Genomic DNA, 22380 nt, shown 5'->3' on the forward strand with positions numbered 1-22380 from the left:
AGCGATTTCGTATTTCACAAATGTACTGACAGTGGAAGGGGTTAATTCCCAGGCCCCCGATGCACTAGTTCCGGCAACCTCTCAATTTAGACAGCGTGCTCCTGAGCGCCCCCCATCATGCAGAGGAACTCAGGCCAACACCTTACTATATGCTTCCTTCTCCTTCCACCTCTGCCCACTCTGCGTGCCACAGATCACAACAGTCTGCAGCCTCCGTTGCATTTATGAGCGGCTGGGAGCCGCGCTTGTATGCAGGACTCTCTGCAGTTATTGTGAACATTCAGACTTCACACCAGTGCGAGCACTAGATTTGGCGCCTTGCACCGCCCGCTCCAGCAACGAGATCCCATTTAGCATATGCCTGCCTTTCCTCTCTCACTGTTGCTCCCATCCGTACTGCCTCCAAGCTCGGCTGCCCTCGTGAACAGCAAAGAGTCTCACTCACACACGATTATCACCATTGATGTTGCGGCCACCCACGAGCAGCACCCTCGGTCTAGCCCGGGAGCGCCGCCTCATAGTCACTGTTAGGGAGAATTCTCTGTTTAGGCTGAATTTCCCTACCTAGTGAGTCCCCCAGCAGCTTTGCTGGATTTCTGGGGTTTAATTTTTTTCTCCTGCCAGGAGTGAGACTCTTTTACCCTCACTCTTGGACATGTTGAAGTGTGTTTTCTTGGTTAAACCTTGTGTTGAATGGGCTATGGGGTCTCTTACTCCATAGGGCCTCATGTATTTTTGTGATGTGGGTTACACAGCACCCTCTGTGCCGTGACCCAGGGGTGTCCTAGGGACTCCCCAACATAGACTCCATACCCTGGGACTGACTACTGTCTCCCAGGGCATGTAAAGTCACCAAAGACTTTACTAGTCTTAAATCCTGAACAGAACCAGTACAAACCATCATATTGTGGACGTACTGGCTGGGGCAATTCGATTGCCCCAGGGTCTGTTAGTCGAGGGGGCACGTCTCCGTCCCCCCTGATCGAGTTTTGGCTGGTGGCAGTGGAAACTACTTTTTATATTCGACCGCGAATATTTCCCTATGGGATTTCCCATTGTTTTAGGCTAACACATTTAATTATTTATTTACGGTAGCCTTAAACATACCGCCGGTTTATATATTTATTTTTATAACTCCGGTTGGGACTTTTTGCCAAAACTTGATTCTAAAATGGCGTTGGTGTTCGCCTCTGTAACTCTGACCCAAAGTGGAGCCCTTTGTTCCACTTTTGGCGGGCTTCTCCACAGAAGCCCTCCAAAGTGGTGCCACTCTGTCTGGGGTACTTAGGAGGGGTGGAGGGGGATTTAGGCACCCTGGACTGAGTTACCTTGGTAACTCAAGTCGCACTCCGTCCTGATTGGCCCAAGTGGTGAGCCGCCCGGCTCACCACTTAGCATGGTTGAGTGACAGCTAGGCTGGGTGAATGGGGGTTTGCTGCATAAAAGCAGGGCTTTGGGGACTGGGACTTCAGAAGTCGCCACAGGACCAAGAATCCGACGAGGGAAGAGCTGAGCCGACCTGCTTCGACGACACCACCCGGTGGAGCCCTGCTGAACCGTCTCACCACTTTTTCCCGACGACCGAGGAGAACTCTTAACGGAGTGGCTCCTTCCCTTGACTGGTGGGGACAACCAGTTTTCGCCTTCTTTCCGTTCTTTGAGGTATCTCGTGGCCGCCTTGCCTGTGCCAAGCACCCCGGCAACCGGAATACCACACTTTACCCCCATACCGCGAAAGTCGGCACCAACCCTTTAACCGGAGGACTCCGCGGCTGGGTTCTTCCCGGGCAGTGCAACGACCCTCTTCTTCTGCTCTTCAGCGAGAACTTCTTCTCCCCTGACCGACGTCGAGCCCTGCTGCCACTGCCTGGAACAACTGCCACCGCTGGAGGATCCTTTCCGCTTAAGGTACTGTGTTCTGCCTGGCTTCCCTTGCTACCGACTGTACGGGGTAGATTTAGTCCCCGGCTTTCGAACCTGGGAGTGCCTGGGACACTTTGGCTAAACTTTCTGAGCCACTCTAACCTCTTTTTGACTCTTTGCAAGACTTTGAATCTCTAACTAACAGTGTGATCTTGGGCACATTTTCGCTCCGGCTACTCTAAGAGTGGGCCCTGCCTAGTGACTTTTGCTCACCTGTGACTTTATTCTTCTGTAAGCCTATTGCAAGTGCTCTGGACCTTAGAGTGGTGTGTCTAACCCATTTCTGCTTTTTCTCTCCCTTTCTTGGAAACTACTAGAGTGTCATCTAACGTTAAGCACTCACCTCTGTTTTAATTAAGTGGTGTTTTACCTAGAGTTGTCTAGATAGGAGAAAGGATTGAATCTACTTTCATTATAACTGTGTTGAAGTGCTTTTACTATATTTTTGCTAGAGTGTTTTTAACTTATGTGTATTTTAAATAAATAACTATATACTTTTGAAACCAAGCTCTGGTCAGTGTTTGCTTGTGCTATTGTGTTTTGGTACATATTGTGTATACTTTACATACTGCCTAACTCTTCTTGAGAGAAGTCTGACTGCTCAGCCACAGCTACCAGGTAAATCTGGGTGGTACAGACTGCTACCAAAGGGGTTTACTGCTCTACCTGTAGTCTTAAATCTTTTGCAGTGTTCCCCAAGGGAACTGCACAGGTTTCTGCCTAACACTGGTGTACAGCGGTGGGATTTGTATTGAGTATACATTTTATTGTGCTTTAGATACCTTAGTGCAACTAACCACAAAGCTTAGCACTGAAAAAGTAAAACCTCTAACATGTCAGTTATAGAAAGCTATAGTCAAGAGTCCCTTGCAGCCAAAACTGCTGATTGTTTAAGAGTGCTCTGTAAACATAAGGATCTCCTGACTAAGGGCAAGAAAATGGAGCTGATTGAAAGATTGTTAGCTAACCAAAGTCTGGGTGATGGTTCAGAGGAACCTACCACTCCAGCGACTGTAGATGACAGTGTTGAAGTTAACATGGAGCAAAATGTTGATGTTTCTGAGGAAGAGTCAGAAGAGGAGGGTGAGGCTGTTGTAACTGTCCCCCCTAGGCCTCTGCCTGCTCTACCTGCTGTGCCTACTGGACCTTTACCAGGTCCCACATTTAGTCCTCAGTACTTTGAACTAGAGAAAATGAAGCTAGAATTGGAGTATAAGAAACTTAATGCTCAAACTGACAAAGAACTAAGGCTAAGGGAAATGGAGCTCAAGTATGACTTAGAAATGAAGAAATTATCTGTTGAGAATGTTTCTCTCTCTGGCTCCTCTAGAAGTTCCAGTCCTAAAAGACCCCGGATGCCTAAAGAATTGGTTGGTATGTATGAGCCTAAGTTGGATGTGTTGGATTGGTTGTCTCTGTTTGAATATAATCATGGGCTCCAGAACATCACAGGAAATGACTTACTCACCTGGTTGTTCTCTAGGCTTCCCCCTGTTGCAACTGATGTGGTAATGGAGATGGGGGAGGAGGATAGGAAGGACTATGAATGTGTGAAACTAGCTTTGATAGCTAGGTTTGGGAAGACCCCTTCCCAGTATCTTAAGAGGTTTAGGAGCCTCAAAAAGCATGATGGTACCCCTTGGGCTACCTGGGTGAATGAATGTTTGAAAAACTTAGAGGGATGGATTAAGGGTTACAAGGTGAACACTTATGAAGGTATGAAGAATTTGTTTATGTTGGAGACTATTTATGATGCCTGCTCTCCTGAGCTCAGACAACACTTGGCTGATTCCAGGGAATTAGATTCCCGGAAGCTAGCTAAGGCTGCTGACTTGTGGGTTGCCAACAGGGCCACTCACAAGGATTCTGGGGTAACTCAGAAGAAGGATGGGGAAAAACAGTCTAAGAAGGACTCCAAAGAGAATTCTAATACTACAAATTCCAAAGAGGGCCCCAAACAAAACTATAAGGGTAAGCCACAAGGGAAACCAAATCAGGCTAGTGTACCTTCTGGTCCCAGACCAGAAGGAGGTCAGAACAAGCCTCCATTCCAGCGAGCCTTTGGCTCATGCTTTGTTTGTAAGGCTACTGACCATGTGAAAGGAGATCCCAGATGTAAGGGTAAACCTTCAGGGGTCCAGCTTGCCTCCTTAGCCTTCGCTCCCGAAGAGGAAGTACCCATGGCAAGTGGAAACTTTCTATTACTAGCTGATGAACCCACTGGAGTCTCAGCTAGTGTTTCTTTAGTCTCTCTGGGGTTGTGGGAGCAACAGAATTTAGATGTCTATAACTCTATCCCAGATAATACTAAAGAGTATTATAAGGACAGTGTCCAGGTGAATGGTCAGGAGACTCCTGCCATTAGGGACACTGGAGCCAGCATAACTGTGGTGGATGAATCATTTTTCAAGGCAGAGGATGTTGCTAAGGCACCCAAATGCCTCACCAAGTTAGCTGGTGGGCCTGTGCAGATGTGTCCCCAGTTACCAGTTCTCATCCAATGTAATGATATGGCTGTAAAAATACCTGTCAGTGTACAATGTGAAGTGCCAGGTAGGGTTCTGTTGGGTAATGACCTCAAAGCTCTTGGAGTTGTATCTCATACCCCCAGACCTCCTAGCAAAAGGTTTCAGGAACTCACAAAACCTGCAAGGGAGAAAACCCTGAGAGGGTTATCTCAGGAGATGATGACAGAAATCACTCCTCTACCACTGGAGCAACTTACTGCAGTAACTACCAGATCAGGAGCAAAGGGGCAACCCAAGACTCCTAGGAAAAAGCCAGCAGCAAGCACTCCAGTGCTTCCAACAAGGACTTCCCCTAGGTTGTCCAAAGTTACACCTGTAACTCCACCTCCAGCTGAGGCTGAGAGGGAGGTACAACCCTGTGTGGTTGAGCTAGACTCTGAGGAAGAGCTAGAAGGAGGCCCCAACCTTATTGGAGATTTGGACCCTGAGGACCATCCTGAGCTGCAGTCTTTACTGGCAGAAGGTGGGCCTAGCAGGGCAGCTTTTCGTAAGGGGCAAAGAGAATGTCCAACTCTGGAGGGTCTCCGCCACCAGGCAGCTTCTCAAGCTGATGGGCAAGAGCCTGGGAAGTATAGGTTGCACTGGGAAGATGGCCTCTTCTACAGTGAACCCACTGAGTCTGAACCTGGAGACTACAAACGCCTTGTAGTCCCACAGGAAAACAGACAACAGTTCTTACAACTAGCCCATGAGATACCTTTGGCTGGCCACTTGAGTTTCAAGAAGACCAAGGAAAGGCTCTCACTCTACTTTTATTGGCCAAAGATGGGGGCCGAAGTAGATAGATATTGTAAGAGCTGCCATACCTGCCAGACTTCTGGTAAGGTTGGTTCCAAGAATGTGGCACCTTTAGTGCCTCTCCCAGTTGTGGGAGTCCCATTTGAGAGGGTAGGGATTGACATTGTTGGTCCCCTTGATCCTCCAACCTCCTCAGGCAACAGGTTTATCCTTGTTGTAGTAGACCATGCTACTAGGTACCCGGAGGCCATTCCTATGAGGACTGTTACAGCTCCGGCTGTGGCTAAGGCCCTCCTTGGTATTTTTACCAGGGTTGGGTTTCCTAAGGAGGTAATCTCTGACAGGGGGTCAAACTTTATGTCCCACTACATGAAGGCCATGTGGAAAACCTGTGGAGTTACCTACAAGTTCTCAACCGCCTACCACCCTCAGACAAACGGGTTGGTTGAAAGGTTTAACAGAACCATGAAGAGCATGATAGGTGCTTTGGAAGAACCCCTTAAGAAAAAGTGGGACCTTCTACTGCCATGCCTTCTCTTTGCTTATAGAGAAGTCCCTCAGGAGGGAGTAGGTTATTCTCCCTTTGAGCTTCTCTATGGCCATCCAGTCAGAGGTCCATTGGCCCTGATTAAGGAGGGGTTGGAAGGTGCTCCTCCCCTCAAGCCAGTCAGAGTGACTGACTATGTGATAGGTCTCCGGAGGAGAATGTCACACATGATGGCAGAAGCAAGTGACAACTTGAAAGCTGGTCAAGCCCTGGTCAAACATTGGCACGACCAGAAGGCTAACATGGTTGAGTTTACTCAAGACCAGCTTGTTCTAGTTATGCTCCCAACAAGGCAGAGGGCCTTGCAAGACAAATGGATGGGACCCTTCAAGGTTGTGGGAAAACTTGGAGAGGTCAACTATCTGGTGGATCTGGGCAGACCCAGGGAAGCTCCTAGAGTCTTCCACACCAACCGACTAAAAGCCTACATCTCCAGACCTGATGTAGGAGCCTTGCTCCTAGCTTCAGCTGCAGAGGAGGAAGAGAGTGAATCTCTCCCTGATCTCCTCAGAGGTGTACCTTTAGATGAAAAAGTTGAAGGAGTCAATCTCTCTTCAGACCTGACACCTGAGCAACAAGAGGAGTGCAAATCTATGTTAAATCAGTTTGCCTCCCTGTTCTCACTGTCACCAGGCTTGACCCCTTGGGGCCAGCATGAGATACTCACTGGTGACTGTCTGCCAGTCAAAAGCAGAGGATACAGAATGTCAGAACATATCAGAGCCCACATCAAAGGAGAGGTCAAGAAGATGCTTGATCTCGGGGTAATAGAACCCTCTACTAGTCCATGGTCTAGCCCAGTTGTGTTAGTACCAAAGGCAGGATCCAAAGACTTGAGATTCTGTGTGGACTATAGAGCTCTAAATGCAGTCACCAAGACTGATGCCCACCCTTTGCCCAGGACAGATGAGTTGGTGGATAAACTTGGTGCAGCCAAGTACCTCAGCACATTTGACCTGACGTCAGGCTATTGGCAAATAGCCCTGACAGACCATGCCAAGGAGAAAACTGCATTTTCAACCCCAGTTGGCTTGTACCAGTTTAAGGTCATGCCTTTTGGACTGAAAAACGCACCTGCCACATTCCAAAGGATGGTGAACCAAGTTCTGGCTGGGATGGAAGATTTCTGCATGGCATACTTGGATGACATTGCAGTCTTCAGCCACTCCTGGGAAGAACATGTGAACCACCTAGGCCATGTGTTGCAGGCTCTGAAACAGGCCCATTTGACAATCAAAGCCAGTAAGTGCCAGATTGGTCAAAGTAAAGTGGTCTACCTTGGACATGAGGTAGGAGGTGGAGAAATAAGGCCTTTGCCCAGCAAGATTGAAGCTGTGCAAAATTGGACAACACCAACTACTCAAACCCAAGTGAGAGCTTTTCTAGGCCTCACTGGGTATTACAGGAATTTCATTGAGAACTATGGGACCATAGCTTCTCCACTGAATGTAATCTCCTCTCCCAAATTCCCTAAAAAGGTGAAATGGAATGAGGAGTGCAATCAGGCCTTTGAAAAACTGAAGAGAGCTCTTTGCCAGGCTCCAGTATTGAGAGCTCCTGACTACCACCAACCTTTCATTGTACAAACTGATGCTTCCAATGTAGGTATAGGTGCAGTTCTAAGCCAACTGGATGAGAAGGGTAGGGAGCACCCCATTTGCTTCATCAGTAGGAAACTGAAGGATCCTGAGACAAGGTGGGCAACTATCGAAAGAGAATGCTTTGCTATTGTGTGGGCACTGAAGAAGTTTAGGCCATACTTGTATGGTTCTACTTTTGTTATTCAGACTGACCACCAACCCTTGAGATGGTTAATGCAAATGAAAGGGGAAAATCCAAAACTATTGAGATGGTCAATCTGCCTGCAAGGGTTTGATTTCACCATTGAGCACAGGTCAGGGTGTCACCATCAAAATGCTGATGGACTCTCTAGGATGTATATCATCGACTAGAGGTATGAGGTTCATCCAGGAGTGGATTAAATCCTCCTGTCCCTTAGTCTGGGGGGGGCGAGTGTTAGGGAGAATTCTCTGTTTAGGCTGAATTTCCCTACCTAGTGAGTCCCCCAGCAGCTTTGCTGGATTTCTGGGGTTTAATTTTTTTCTCCTGCCAGGAGTGAGACTCTTTTACCCTCACTCTTGGACATGTTGAAGTGTGTTTTCTTGGTTAAACCTTGTGTTGAATGGGCTATGGGGTCTCTTACTCCATAGGGCCTCATGTATTTTTGTGATGTGGGTTACACAGCACCCTCTGTGCCGTGACCCAGGGGTGTCCTAGGGACTCCCCAACATAGACTCCATACCCTGGGACTGACTACTGTCTCCCAGGGCATGTAAAGTCACCAAAGACTTTACTAGTCTTAAATCCTGAACAGAACCAGTACAAACCATCATATTGTGGACGTACTGGCTGGGGCAATTCGATTGCCCCAGGGTCTGTTAGTCGAGGGGGCACGTCTCCGTCCCCCCTGATCGAGTTTTGGCTGGTGGCAGTGGAAACTACTTTTTATATTCGACCGCGAATATTTCCCTATGGGATTTCCCATTGTTTTAGGCTAACACATTTAATTATTTATTTACGGTAGCCTTAAACATACCGCCGGTTTATATATTTATTTTTATAACTCCGGTTGGGACTTTTTGCCAAAACTTGATTCTAAAATGGCGTTGGTGTTCGCCTCTGTAACTCTGACCCAAAGTGGAGCCCTTTGTTCCACTTTTGGCGGGCTTCTCCACAGAAGCCCTCCAAAGTGGTGCCACTCTGTCTGGGGTACTTAGGAGGGGTGGAGGGGGATTTAGGCACCCTGGACTGAGTTACCTTGGTAACTCAAGTCGCACTCCGTCCTGATTGGCCCAAGTGGTGAGCCGCCCGGCTCACCACTTAGCATGGTTGAGTGACAGCTAGGCTGGGTGAATGGGGGTTTGCTGCATAAAAGCAGGGCTTTGGGGACTGGGACTTCAGAAGTCGCCACAGGACCAAGAATCCGACGAGGGAAGAGCTGAGCCGACCTGCTTCGACGACACCACCCGGTGGAGCCCTGCTGAACCGTCTCACCACTTTTTCCCGACGACCGAGGAGAACTCTTAACGGAGTGGCTCCTTCCCTTGACTGGTGGGGACAACCAGTTTTCGCCTTCTTTCCGTTCTTTGAGGTATCTCGTGGCCGCCTTGCCTGTGCCAAGCACCCCGGCAACCGGAATACCACACTTTACCCCCATACCGCGAAAGTCGGCACCAACCCTTTAACCGGAGGACTCCGCGGCTGGGTTCTTCCCGGGCAGTGCAACGACCCTCTTCTTCTGCTCTTCAGCGAGAACTTCTTCTCCCCTGACCGACGTCGAGCCCTGCTGCCACTGCCTGGAACAACTGCCACCGCTGGAGGATCCTTTCCGCTTAAGGTACTGTGTTCTGCCTGGCTTCCCTTGCTACCGACTGTACGGGGTAGATTTAGTCCCCGGCTTTCGAACCTGGGAGTGCCTGGGACACTTTGGCTAAACTTTCTGAGCCACTCTAACCTCTTTTTGACTCTTTGCAAGACTTTGAATCTCTAACTAACAGTGTGATCTTGGGCACATTTTCGCTCCGGCTACTCTAAGAGTGGGCCCTGCCTAGTGACTTTTGCTCACCTGTGACTTTATTCTTCTGTAAGCCTATTGCAAGTGCTCTGGACCTTAGAGTGGTGTGTCTAACCCATTTCTGCTTTTTCTCTCCCTTTCTTGGAAACTACTAGAGTGTCATCTAACGTTAAGCACTCACCTCTGTTTTAATTAAGTGGTGTTTTACCTAGAGTTGTCTAGATAGGAGAAAGGATTGAATCTACTTTCATTATAACTGTGTTGAAGTGCTTTTACTATATTTTTGCTAGAGTGTTTTTAACTTATGTGTATTTTAAATAAATAACTATATACTTTTGAAACCAAGCTCTGGTCAGTGTTTGCTTGTGCTATTGTGTTTTGGTACATATTGTGTATACTTTACATACTGCCTAACTCTTCTTGAGAGAAGTCTGACTGCTCAGCCACAGCTACCAGGTAAATCTGGGTGGTACAGACTGCTACCAAAGGGGTTTACTGCTCTACCTGTAGTCTTAAATCTTTTGCAGTGTTCCCCAAGGGAACTGCACAGGTTTCTGCCTAACAGTCACAGCCGTCCAAGCAATGTCTAGTGCTGTCTACGATGGCCAACTTCCTCACGCTTCGCTTGACGCAGCAGGGTCCAGCCGCGCCTCTGTGTACAACCGAAAGCCGCGCTGCCACGCAGGGCTCTTTTGTTATCAATGTAGCGATCTCTGCCGCTACATTCGTTCGGGCCCGGGAGCCAATTAGACATGAAAAGTATCAGGCAGGGTTATAATTAGTCGCCACTGGCCGCAGTTGTCCTCACGCTACGCGCAAGGCAGGAAAGTTTGTTTCTTGTTCAGGCAGCGGCAACATTCCCTTTGTTGTCCGCCATCTTTAGAAACACTGTTTCTACACGGCCGCTCCTTGCCAATCCATTTTCCTCTCGATCCACAGGCGCGAGTAACTTGCTGTGCAGGAATCTTGCAGAGCATGTGTTCCAATGCCCACCCCTTCAGTTTCCAGGTGCGTGCAGCGTTTATAAGGCGTAATTTCTCGGATATATGTCGGATCAGCAGGAGCTCAGCACAAAGCACGTCCTAGACCATGGCTGGTTAGCCATGCCCCTCCTTATCCACACCATCTTTTCCATCCGTTCCATTCACTTCATCCGTTCCATTCACTTCATCCGTTCCATTCACTTCATCCGTTCCATTCACTTCATCCGTTCCATTCACTTCATCCGTTCCATCCACATCATCCGTTCCATCCACATCATCCGTTCCATCCACATCATCATTTCTATCTATCTCATTCGTTCCATCCACTTCATCTGTTCATTTATTGTATCCATTCTATTCACTTTGTCTGTTCCATTTGCTTCGTCTGTTCCATTCTCTTTGTCCGTTCCGTCCACTCCATTGGCTCCATCCATTCCATCTGTTCCATCCACTCTCTTCGTTCCATCCACTCTCTTCGTTCCATCCACTCTCTTCGTTCCATCCACTCTCTTTGTTCCTTCCACTCTCTTTGTTCCTTCCACTCTCTTTGTTCCTTCCACTCTCTTTGTTCCTTCCACTCTCTTTGTTCCTTCCACTCTCTTCGTTCCTTCCACTCTCTTCGTTCCTTCCACTCTCTTCGTTCCATCCACTCGATCTGTTCCATCCGCTCTATCGTTCTATCCACTCTATCCGTTCCATCTACTTTATCACTTCCATCCACTTCATCACTTCCATCCACCTCATTCATTCCATCGTTCCATCAACTTCATCTGTTTCGTCCACTTCATCCGTTCCATCTACTTCATCCGTTCTATCCACTTCACCTGTTCCATCCAGTTTATCCGTTCCATTCTCTTAGTCCGTTCCATTGTCTTAGTCCGTTCCATTGTCTTAGTCCGTTCCATTTTCTTCGTCCGTTCCGTTTTCGTCTGTTCCATTCTCTTCTTTTGTTCCATTCTCTTCATCCGTGTGATTGATAGGACATCGTCCTGGGATACGCTGTGCGCCATAGCTACGCTGGACGCAGTGAAAGCATTTGATTCAGTGAAATGGGACTGGCTGTATGCAACACTGCGCAGGTTCAGTTTTGGGCTGGCATATATCAAGTGGGTGCATCTAGTGTACACCAGACCGATGGCTCGGGTTAAATTGGGCAGATGTATCTCAGGAGCATGGGAACTAGAAAAAGGAATGAGGCAGGCTGCACATTGTCACTATTAATGTATGTGCTGGCCATGGAACCAATCGCCCAATATTTTAGGGTGGAATATCGGGAGGAGGGAAACGACAAGGCCAGACACTTGATATCCTTATATGCAAATGATCTGCTGTTATACATCCAGAACCCGGAGGAGAATTTGGAGTTACTTCTGGAGGCCTTGGTGCTTTTTGCAAAGCTGTCAGGGATCACCGTTAGCTCAGATAAATCAGCATTATTCCCAATGGCGGGTCTACGCAGAGGGGGCGCGGATGGAGGGGCAAGGAGCATTGTCTGTGTTGGCTCTGCAGTGGAAGGAGCAAACGTTTAGATATTTGGGAGTTAATGTGTATCATAGCCCGGAAGCTGAACGCAGACCTAACGATCTGCAGATACTAGAGCGCATTAGGGGTTCTGGGCTAAATTACCCCTCTCTGTGATAGGGAGGGTGGCTTTGTTGAAGGTGGTGGTGCTGCCCAGACTATTGCACTTCTTTGTGAACGTCCCGTTCTATATCACAGGATCCTTTTTCAGGAACTTGAAAGGCATCTGCAGAAGTTTCCTACGGCAAAATGGGAGGAGTAGGATTGCACTATCAACGCTGTATAGAATTGTCTTATGTAGCGGGACAGCTGCAATTTGTGGTAGATTGGCTCGCTGAAGACCCTCACTCTGATGCTACAATCCATTGATAGTTGCTATTATCTGAAGGAGTTCCTGTGGTTCATGAAACCTTGGGTAGGCCAGGGGTCGCACTTGGTGACCCTAGGGTTTAAAGTGTGGGATAGAGCCATGACCGTGATGAGGTTCATAGACCCAGTATCAGAACAGACACCTCTGGTTTTGATAGTTGGATCCCCGCCTCAGGCAAGAATTAATATCCGTAAGTACTGGGAGACCAACGGGGTGGCCACCTTAGGGAACCTGTTGCAAGATGCTGTTTTATACCCTTCATAGAATTGGCACAACATGAAGAAGTACACAGGTGACAATATATGTTGCATATCACTCTTAGAAGGGAGATTATGAGAAGGTAGCCTACATACTGGGAACTGATGGTGAAGCACTCGATAGTAGACATTCTATATGATATTGCAGAGGGCAGGCACACCATATCGAGAATATCCGATCTCCTATTAACTAATGGGCTTGCCTCCCCTCTTGTGATAAAAGGGAAATGGGAAGATGATTTGGGCGAGACCTTTACTGAGGCAAAATGGAGAAGAATACTGGGATACCATAAGAAAGTGTCACGCAATACGAGACTACAGCTCATACAGTTGTTGGTGACACATAGGGCTTATTTGACGCCTCTACGGATCTCCAGATTCCCAGGGGAAGTGGCAAAGGGTTGTCCCAGGTGTAATGCAATGGACGCGGGAATGCTTCATATGTTCGTGGCATGCCCGGCAGTGGGGGTGTTCTGGCAGAGGGTAGCGAGCAGGCTGCAGAAGGCAGGGGTGGAATTGGAGGTGCTCTCCCCCGGTGCATGCCTGCTAGGTTGCTTCACGCGACGCAAAGGCAGGGCACATGTCAGTAAACTGAAGGAGTTTGCATGCATTCGGGCTAAACGCAGGATGGCCATGGCTTGGAAATCGTTTGGAGTCCCAGGGATTGAGGAATGGTGGAGGGACCTGTTTAGGTGGGGAGCAGCAGAAACTGCGGCCTAGAAGAGGGCAATGCAGCAAGATCAGACGGATGCCCCGGGAGGAGTAGGAGAGTGGGAGAGTTTATTACACATAGTGAATGTCAGGCCAGGTGCAGTAGAGACAGTGGAGGTCTGACTCGTTCAGAAAGTCCAGTGTCTGTAATGTGAAGGTGAAGCAAACAAGGGGAGGGTGGGAATTAATGGGTAGGGAGAGGGAGGACGAGGCGGGAGGGTTGGGGTTGGTGTTGAGTTTAGCACATATTTTAAGTTGATTGGTTGTTGATGTGGCATTTGTATATGTGGTGCCAAGATTATTTTGTGTTATTTTGAAAACATTAATAAGAACAAAAGAAAATATGTCCTACCGTATACCCCAGCGTTTAGGTTTTTGCCAAAGTCTTTCTCTTAAAACCCTTTTGAATGCGTTCAACATATCCATACTGCCGATATATATGGTTTGTCCAAACTTCTTTCTTGTGGACACAAACAAATGGGATGTACCAAGTCTTTTTCTAAACCCAATTTAAAGATGATACCTAGGTTTGCTACAGATGTTTCTACTTTTTGCAGAAGGAGCGAGGTGAAAGGTTTGCTAGATGCATCAAAGATTGCAATAGGGCAGTAGTTGGCTGGTTTTCATTTTTCTCGTTATTTAAAAATGGAAATGATATATGAGGGATTCCAGCTCTGTGGAAGCTGACCTTTCAATATAATAATCAATAAATCACACACGATTTTTGCAAAGAGATTAGGATTAAGTTTAATCACAATAGGGTCCAAGCAGTCTAGGCTGGGGGCTCTCAAAGCCTTTTTTTAGAAATTGCATCTAGGATATCATCTCTTGTGAAATATTGTTCTCTTTTCTTTAGGCGAGATCTGAGGACATTAGTAGTGTGATGTTGCTCTTTATTCGGGGCATCAGTAGCAGTGAAGTGGGTTATCTATGTCTTTTCACCAGTCAAGTTGACTTCGACCTGATGATTATCATTTGTCAGATTATTTAAAGTATCCCAAAAGGAAGATTTATCCTTGCCTCCTAAGCTATATAAGATTATTTGCTTCAGTTCCTTTCTTTTTTCCTTCTTGGCAGTAACAGGTTTTGGGTTATAAACATGCTATGTTATTCGAGAGACATGCACCATTGTCTATAGGTTTTGTCAGATGGGGGGGGGGAATTTGAGGGCGCCCTCACTTCTCTTCCGCCTGCATCCTCCTCTCAGGTGGCATGGGGAAATGCCATTGCTTTTGGATCTGAACCCTTGGGGTACCAATTCAAGAGCTCTGTGGCTCACTCTCGCTCTTTTTTATCACGAAAATTGAAACTATTTGTTTAAAGATCAGCTCCGTCGCCTCCTTGTGCCCTGCACAGGACTTCGCTACTACGGAACCCGGACAGGTGTGGTCTTCCTTCCCAGTGTTTACCACTGATGTGGTCGCCAAGGCCATTGCCCAGCTAAAATCTGTGGCTCCCTCTGACCCTATTCCCCTATCTATTATTAAGGATATTTCCCTGACCCATATCACCTGGATTATGCAAGCTGTTAATGTGTCATGCCAGACTGGCCACATACCTGCTGAATTGAAACATGCAGATGTCATCCCCTTGTTGAAAAAGCCCTCCCTCGATCCTGCTCATCCGGCTAACTTTCGCCCCATTTCACTGCTCCCTTTCTTTATGAAATTGTTGGAGACTCTGCTCTCTCCTCTTCTGTCCTCCTTTTTGGAGACTGTCCGTGTTCTCGACCCCTTCCAGTCTGGCTTTCATCCTGGGCAGGGCACCAAGAGTGTGCTGGTCTCGGTTCAGGACGATCTGACCAGGCTGGTTGAAAGTGGCGGGATGGGAATGCTGATTTTATTGGATTTCTCTGCATCCTTCGACACTGTCGACCACCCCACTGTAATATCTTGCATGGTTACGATTGGCCTGGGGGGGTTCAGTTCTTGCCTGGTTCACTTTGTTTCTGGCAGAGCGTAGTCAGATGCTTTTCTGTTCCCCCACTTCCTCTCAACCTTGTTTCACACCATCTGTGGTGTCCCCCAGGGCTCAACCTTGTAGCCAGTTTTGTTCAACATTTATATGTAGCCTCTTCGGATCCTCATTCACTCCTTCGGCTTCCGATGCTATGCCTATGCAGACGACACCCAGATCCTGGTGCGTCTAGATCTCCACCAGATGGAGATGTCGTCATGTCTTAGTCTCTGCCTGGCGGCCGTCGGGAATGGGATGAATGAGAATTGGCTAAAGCTTAATAGCGACAAGACAGAGGTTCTTGTGGTTGGTGCCACCCCTTTCCTTCACTGTGGACCCCAGCTTTCTGCCCCCCGGCACTGGGTACCTTTACGGCACCAGTGTCGACGGTCAAGAACCTGGGTGTTGTTTTCTCAGACACACTTTATATGCGTGCCCAGGGGGCAGCTGTCTGCAAAGCTGGACACTACCATCTGAGGATTCTAAGAAAGGTTCTTCCTCTGCTCCCCCCGAAGGTTTGGTCACTGGTGGTCGCCGCTCTGGTATTAAGTTGCATTGATTATTGTAATGCGCTCTATCTTGCCCAGCCTAAGAGCCTAATCCATCGGCTTTAGCTATTACAGAACTTAGCGGCTAGGGTAGCCATGAATAACCCTTATGGGAGTCATATAAAGCCGGTACTTCGCTCCCTTTACTGGCTGCTGGTGGCAAAGCAAATTGAATTCAAGTCTCTTTGCCTTGTGCATCTGCCCTTTTATGGTCTCAGTGCTAGTTTTCTTCAGGTCAAATTTTTCATTAGCGGCCCACTCATGCTCTTTGCTCCGGCTCGGCTTGTCTGCTTACTGTTCCTTCTTCATGTCATGATACGATCGGAGATCGTGCTTTCTCAGTGGCAGCAGTGAAATTGTGGAATACTCTTCCTCTTTCTCTGAAATGCACCATCTGGAATTCAGACGTCTTTTTCTTTTGCAAACCTGTTCTAATTAGTTTCCTCTGCTCTACCTTACTCATCCTAGTGCCATGATACCCTTGGGTGACAGTGCGCTCTACAAATTCTGTTAACATAACATATGTGAGGGAGGATCACCTGGGTGGAGGGAACTTGGGGAGTGGCGAGAGGACGTCCTTGGGTGGCACATGGTATCCCTCATTCCCTTTTTCAGATTGAACCCTCTATTCCCCAACCCTTTGTAGGCTGTCAGCCCTTTTTCTCCCTTCAAAATGCCCCCCAAAACACCACCTCAACACTGGGACAAGGAAGAGACCAAATAGGAGGACACATCATCATTTGGGTGAGATAAACACATATCAGCCTTATATTGTTAATGCAGACATACATCAGTTAAGTACCAAGACGCGGAGGAGACAACACAGAGTTATACACACTTCCTTTAATTCAAATCTCCCCAAACACCACTCTTTTACTGAGACGACTAAGAGGGCTAGGGAGGTATGCAGGTGGCACAACCAGAAAAGTCCACCTAATGGGATACACCATGGTCACACAATTGAACTTAATGGCCTACACCTGTGTTCATTTAGCAATCCTAATGAGTATAAAAATGCTTGCTGCAAAGGACAGAAGCGGGCTGAAGCAAAGCGGGCAGGAGAGAGGAACTCGGAGGCTGGCCGCAAGAGGGTCTGGAAGTCCTGCAAGCCCTCCTTGTCGTGTGTATGCATAAGGAGCTGTGCTCTCTATGGCCTCTGTGAGGGAAGAGCAGAGGCATTGGAAGCCGGAAAGCAGAGCGAGGAGTGGAAAGGAGCCGAAGGGAACTGCTGTGTGAAACTGGTGTGTGAAACAAGAAATACTCATACAGGAACTTGAAACAAACGCTTTTGAATATCGAACGTCCTGAAAGTTGTTATAAGCACTTTTGAATGGTGAAACAAGTGCTTGTGAATACTGAACAAATTGAAAGACATTATAGACACTTTTGAATACTGCATAGAGCAAAAGCAAGTTATGAGTACTTGTGAATGGAATGAAAGCAAGCTGTTGCACACCTCAGATACCGTGGAATTAATTGTTTGAGACACAAGTGTTGGCTAAGCAAAGAGAATACTAAGAAGTGTATGAGATGAGAAACCAAGTAATGGCCAATGCTAAAAGAGTTCAAGGAACTGCAGGTTAACAGGAAACCTGTATTGGCAAGAGCCAGAAGAATACCTATAGTGTAACAAAGTGCATTGCAGCCAACTAAGCCAGTGTAAAGTGTTGAAAGAGTACGACACTGATGTAAGAAGCAGGTTTCACTGTCAAAGGAAAGCAGTGGACAATTGTTGATGAAAAGCAGATCAGAAGGTTTATGGGTTGCATGACCTGTAATGGGTAAACTGTGTGGTCCAACAACTGCGCCTAGTTGGAGAGCCCTCCATTTATGGAAAAAGTCAATGAAAGTATCCATAAAGAAGCTTGTGTTTTGTAACAGCTGCTTATATGATTTTGAAGTCAAGAAATCGAACTATCAATGTGAACCAGTGAAAAGTACTGATGACAAAAGTGCTGGGAAGTGTTCCAAGGAATTGTTTTGAAAAGCTGAAAGAGCTGAACTCTTGGGGAAGGGAACCCTGATACCTTGTGAACTGTTTTGAACTCGAGGAAGGGGAAGCTGATTACAAGCCAAGAGCTGGAAGAAGCTCAGACCTTTATTTTGGACACTATTCATTTTGATGCTGACATCCCTACACATTGTATACAGTTAGTTGTGAGGGCAAGTATAGGTTCTGGACACAGATAGACCTTTGAGTTGGGCTTCCTGATATAGACTATCCTGAGCTTTCTTCAGGTAGCGCAAGTTAGGCCTCACTTCATGCTGACGTTTAAGTTAAATAAGAATTTTTGAGAACCAATCTTGAACCTGTTGTCTGTGTCTACTTCATGATGCCGTCACAAAGACATCGATTGGCAGTTTGTGAAGACCTGTCCAGACTGAATACATGTTTAAAACCAACTGAAGTACCTCCTATTACAAGAGCCGATGTTTTAGTAAATGTATTTACAAGGCTGGAGTTCTGAGGCACAATCGATCCCTTCCTAGTGGGGGTGTAGAAAGTGAGGAGAGATTCTATTTCTAGAGCACAATGAATAATCTCCATATTAAAAGAAATCCTGGCATGGTCACTGTTTTCGTTGAATTTCCTCTGTAGTAAGGAACAATTTGTAGAAAAGATTTAGAGACAAAGGTATGGTCTATCTAAGATGAGGTTGTCCCTCTTTTCCACATTATCGTTTGATATAGCAAAAGATTGGGATAAGGTGTAAGCCCCAGGAGGTCATGCAATCCACCCAGCACATTTCTCTAGTCTTGGAAAATGTCAGACCAAGGTATGAGTGCTTGTGTTTCACTGTGGAGTTGAAATCATAATTAAACACGCAAAATGAATTAAAAGCCCCCATAACCACGATATTATTTTCATGGCCATTAGCTAGCCAATCAGTAATCATTTCATCCATTTCATGGAGGGCAGTAACTATATTAACAGCTATGGGATTCCAATATACTTTTATCAGAAGAAACTCCTGTTTTATATTATTTGGTTCTAGACTGACCGCTAGAAATGTTTCACTGGTGGCATCTACCCATTTTACAATAAGACCCAATTTCAAATTAACAGCTATCGCCATGCCTCCCGTACGGTGACCCTTATTTCTCTTTTTTGCATCTCTTGAAATAACTTTATAGCCCTCAATTAACAAAGCTTCGACCTGCATAGTTCTAACATAATAATATTATAGTTAGAGAAAAGGTGTGATTGAGAGGTCATGCGGGATGGATTTGTATACGCACATATATTCCACGTTAAAAAATGTAGAATGATAGTGTTAAAGATGTCTAGTGAATATGGAAGACCTCGAGGTTTTGCCAAAAGTGTATGCAACCCATGACCAGTCACCAGATTATTTGATGCTTGAAGGTCAGTCTTTCAATATACTACTTGTCTCTCTCCAACCTCATTGAAATCCTTTCTAACTATTTTGGTAGAAAAGTCTTTTCGCTATTTCGGTGGCAGATTTTTATTTTTAGTAAAACGTTTCCACAGTTGGAAGTGATCATCAAGATCGTGTACATCAAAACTTAAGCATCTTTAGTATTCCTTTTGGTCCCAAATTGAGCATGTGACAACAGAAGAATAGAGATGGATTGCTATTTCTTCCTCACCTTCTCCCGACAGGTCAACCCAATCAATATTCCTTGTATTAATAGCTGGCATCAGAGAAAATATCTGCAGCAATTTTGTTCGATTCAATAATATTGGCTCGTTAATTTGTCGAATGTTCTCGATACCGATAAATCTTCAACAGAAATCTATAGTAGCTTTATGTTGCATGGGGGTCTTGATGGTTGCATTTCTGTGTGTTAAACGTGGTAGCCCCTTGCTATACATTTATAGATTTGCACTGTTTGTCTCATCTATAATCCTGGGCATTATCCTCGGTCATGTTGTCGATAGATCTCCACTTCGCTAAACGTGAAGTATGAGAAATTTAGTAATTTTTGTCTGTGGACTCTTTTTTTCTGTTTGTTCCCTTTTTTCTTATTTTGTGTTTCTTCCCTCATGTATCCATGTCTGATGGTGTAATTGTACTCTCTGGGGCCGATTCATGGAACAAACGTGCGCCGAAAATCTACGCGCAAGTAGGCGCAAGCAGGCGCAAGCAGGCGCAAGCGGAAAAAAACAGGCGCACGCGCACGCGCGCGATTCATGGAAGTCCCTGCGCGTGTTCACCGCGCGATGTGCGCCAAACCCGTGCATGGCGCACAAGTCACTGCAACATCGCGAAAGGCGTGCGCGACGGTGCGCGACGCGCACAGTGAAAGCGCACAACCTCAGCGCACACAGCAGAAAGTGGGCGGGACATGGGGCGTAACGCGCGGAATGGGGAACAACACGCGAAAATAAGGGCGTAACTGGGGATGCACTGCACGGAAGCAGAGGTAACGCCCACACGCACACGAACCACACGTATTCATGGAATGGAATAGGGCAAACCCACGCACAGCCAAAGCCGCGCACAAGCTGAAACACGTCCGCCACACGAAGGCAGGCGGTAGAGTCCCAGCGCATCAAAAAAGTGGCGCCGCGGGAAGTAAAATACGCGATTGAGCGGGGTACGTGTATTCCGGGGGTGCGCGGGAAGTTACACACGCGAATGAGCGGGCTACGTGTATTCCGGGGGTGCGCGGGAAGTGACACACGCGATTGAGCGGGGTACGTGTATTTCGGGGGTGCGCGGGAAGTTCCACACGCGATTTGGCCGGGTACGTGGATTACATGGGTGCGCGGGAAGTTCCACACGCGATTGAGCGGGGTACGTGTATTTCGGGGGTGCGCGGGAAGTGACACACGCGATTTGGCCGGGTACGTGGATATCAGGGGTGCGCGGGAAGTTCCACACGCGATTGAGCGGGGTACGTGTATTTCGGGGGTGCGCGGGAAGTTCCACACGCGATTTGGCCGGGTACGTGGATATCAGGGGTGCGCGGGAAGTTCCACACGCGATTTGGCCGGGTACGTGGATTTCAGGGGTGCGCGGGAAGTTCCACACGCGATTGAGCGGGGTACGTGTATTTCGGGGGTGCGCGGGAAGTTCCACACGCGATTTGGCCGGGTACGTGGATTTCAGGGGTGCGCGGGAAGTTCCACACGCGATTGAGCGGGGTACGTGTATTTCGGGGGTGCGCGGGAAGTGACACACGCGATTTGGCCGGGTACGTGGATTTCAGGGGTGCGCGGGAAGTTCCACACGCGATTGAGCGGGGTACGTGTATTTCGGGGGTGCGCGGGAAGTTCCACACGCGATTTGGCCGGGTACGTGGATTTCAGGGGTGCGCGGGAAGTTCCACACGCGATTGAGCGGGGTACGTGTATTTCGGGGGTGCGCGGGAAGTTCCACACGCGATTTGGCCGGGTACGTGGATTTCAGGGGTGCGCGGGAAGTTCCACACGCGATTGAGCGGGGTACGTGTATTTCGGGGGTGCGCGGGAAGTGACACACGCGATTTGGCCGGGTACGTGGATTTCAGGGGTGCGCGGGAAGTTCCACACGCGATTGAGCGGGGTACGTGTATTTCGGGGGTGCGCGGGAAGTTCCACACGCGAATCGGCCTGGTACGTGGATATCAGGGGTGCGCGGGAAGTTCCACACGCGATTTGGCCGGGTACGTGGATTTCAGGGGTGCGCGGGAAGTTCCACACGCGATTTGGCCGGGTACGTGGATTTCAGGGTTGCGCGGGAAGTTCCACACGCGATTTGGCCGGGTACGTGGAATTCAGGGGTGCGCGGGAAGTTCCACACGCGATTGAGCGGGGTACGTGTATTTCGGGGGTGCGCGGGAAGTGACACACGCGATTTGGCCGGGTACGTGGATATCAGGGGTGCGCGGGAAGTTCCACACGCGATTGAGCGGGGTACGTGTATTTCGGGGGTGCGCGGGGAGCAGCACACGTGAATTGCACGTGTGGGTCCTCCCAGGTGTACCCTCTACACCCTCCACGGCCCCTGCAGGTGGCTCACACCACAGGGGCCTACCCAGCACATGTCCTGCAGGCACCCCATCCACCATGGCCATGCCCACCAGCCAACCCACATATCAACTAGCACTACTGCCCACCAACGCATGTCCCCCTGCACCCCCAGCCACCAGGGGCAGCCTCCAGCAGGCCCCCACCCATGTCTCCCCCCACCCCCCACCCCCCAGCAGTGCAGGGGCAGCCTCAAACAGGCCCCCACTCATGTCCCCCTGCACCCCCACCCCCTAGCATCCAGGGGCACCCTCCACCAGGCCCCCACTCATGTCTCCCACCCCCCAGCACTGTGGGGCACCTGTCAGCAGGCCCCCACCCATGTCTCCCACCACCCCCACCCCCCCAGCATCCAGGGGCACCCTCCACCAGGCCCCCACACATGTCTCCCAGCACCCCCACCCCCTAGCATCCAGGGGCACCCTCCACCAGGCCCCCACTCATGTCTCCCACCACCCCCACCCCCCAGCCACCAGGGGCACCCTCCACCAGGCCCCCACTCATGTCTCCCACCACCCCCACCCCCCCAGCATCCAGGGGCACCCTCCACCAGGCCCCCACACATGTCTCCCAGCACCCCCACCCCCTAGCATCCAGGGGCACCCTCCACCAGGCCCCCACTCATGTCTCCCACCACCCCCACCCCCCAGCCACCAGGGGCACCCTCCACCAGGCCCCCACTCATGTCTCCCCCCACCCCCACCCCCCAGCAGTGCAGGGGCAGCCTCAAACAGGCCCCCACTCATG

The 22380-nt window shown here is 48.6% G+C and overlaps 1 protein-coding gene across 1 annotated transcript in view; it reads left to right on the forward strand.

Moving 5' to 3' along the window:
* Nucleotides 1-22380, forward strand: part of UBE3C (ubiquitin protein ligase E3C) — a 2658557-nt gene that overhangs the window by 1160924 nt on the left and 1475253 nt on the right. The window lies entirely within an intron of this gene.

The sequence above is a fragment of the Ambystoma mexicanum genome, chromosome 2q (genome assembly GCF_040938575.1).
Source record: "Ambystoma mexicanum isolate Mex_15411 chromosome 2q, UKY_AmexF1_1, whole genome shotgun sequence".
Lineage (NCBI taxonomy): Eukaryota > Metazoa > Chordata > Amphibia > Caudata > Ambystomatidae > Ambystoma > Ambystoma mexicanum.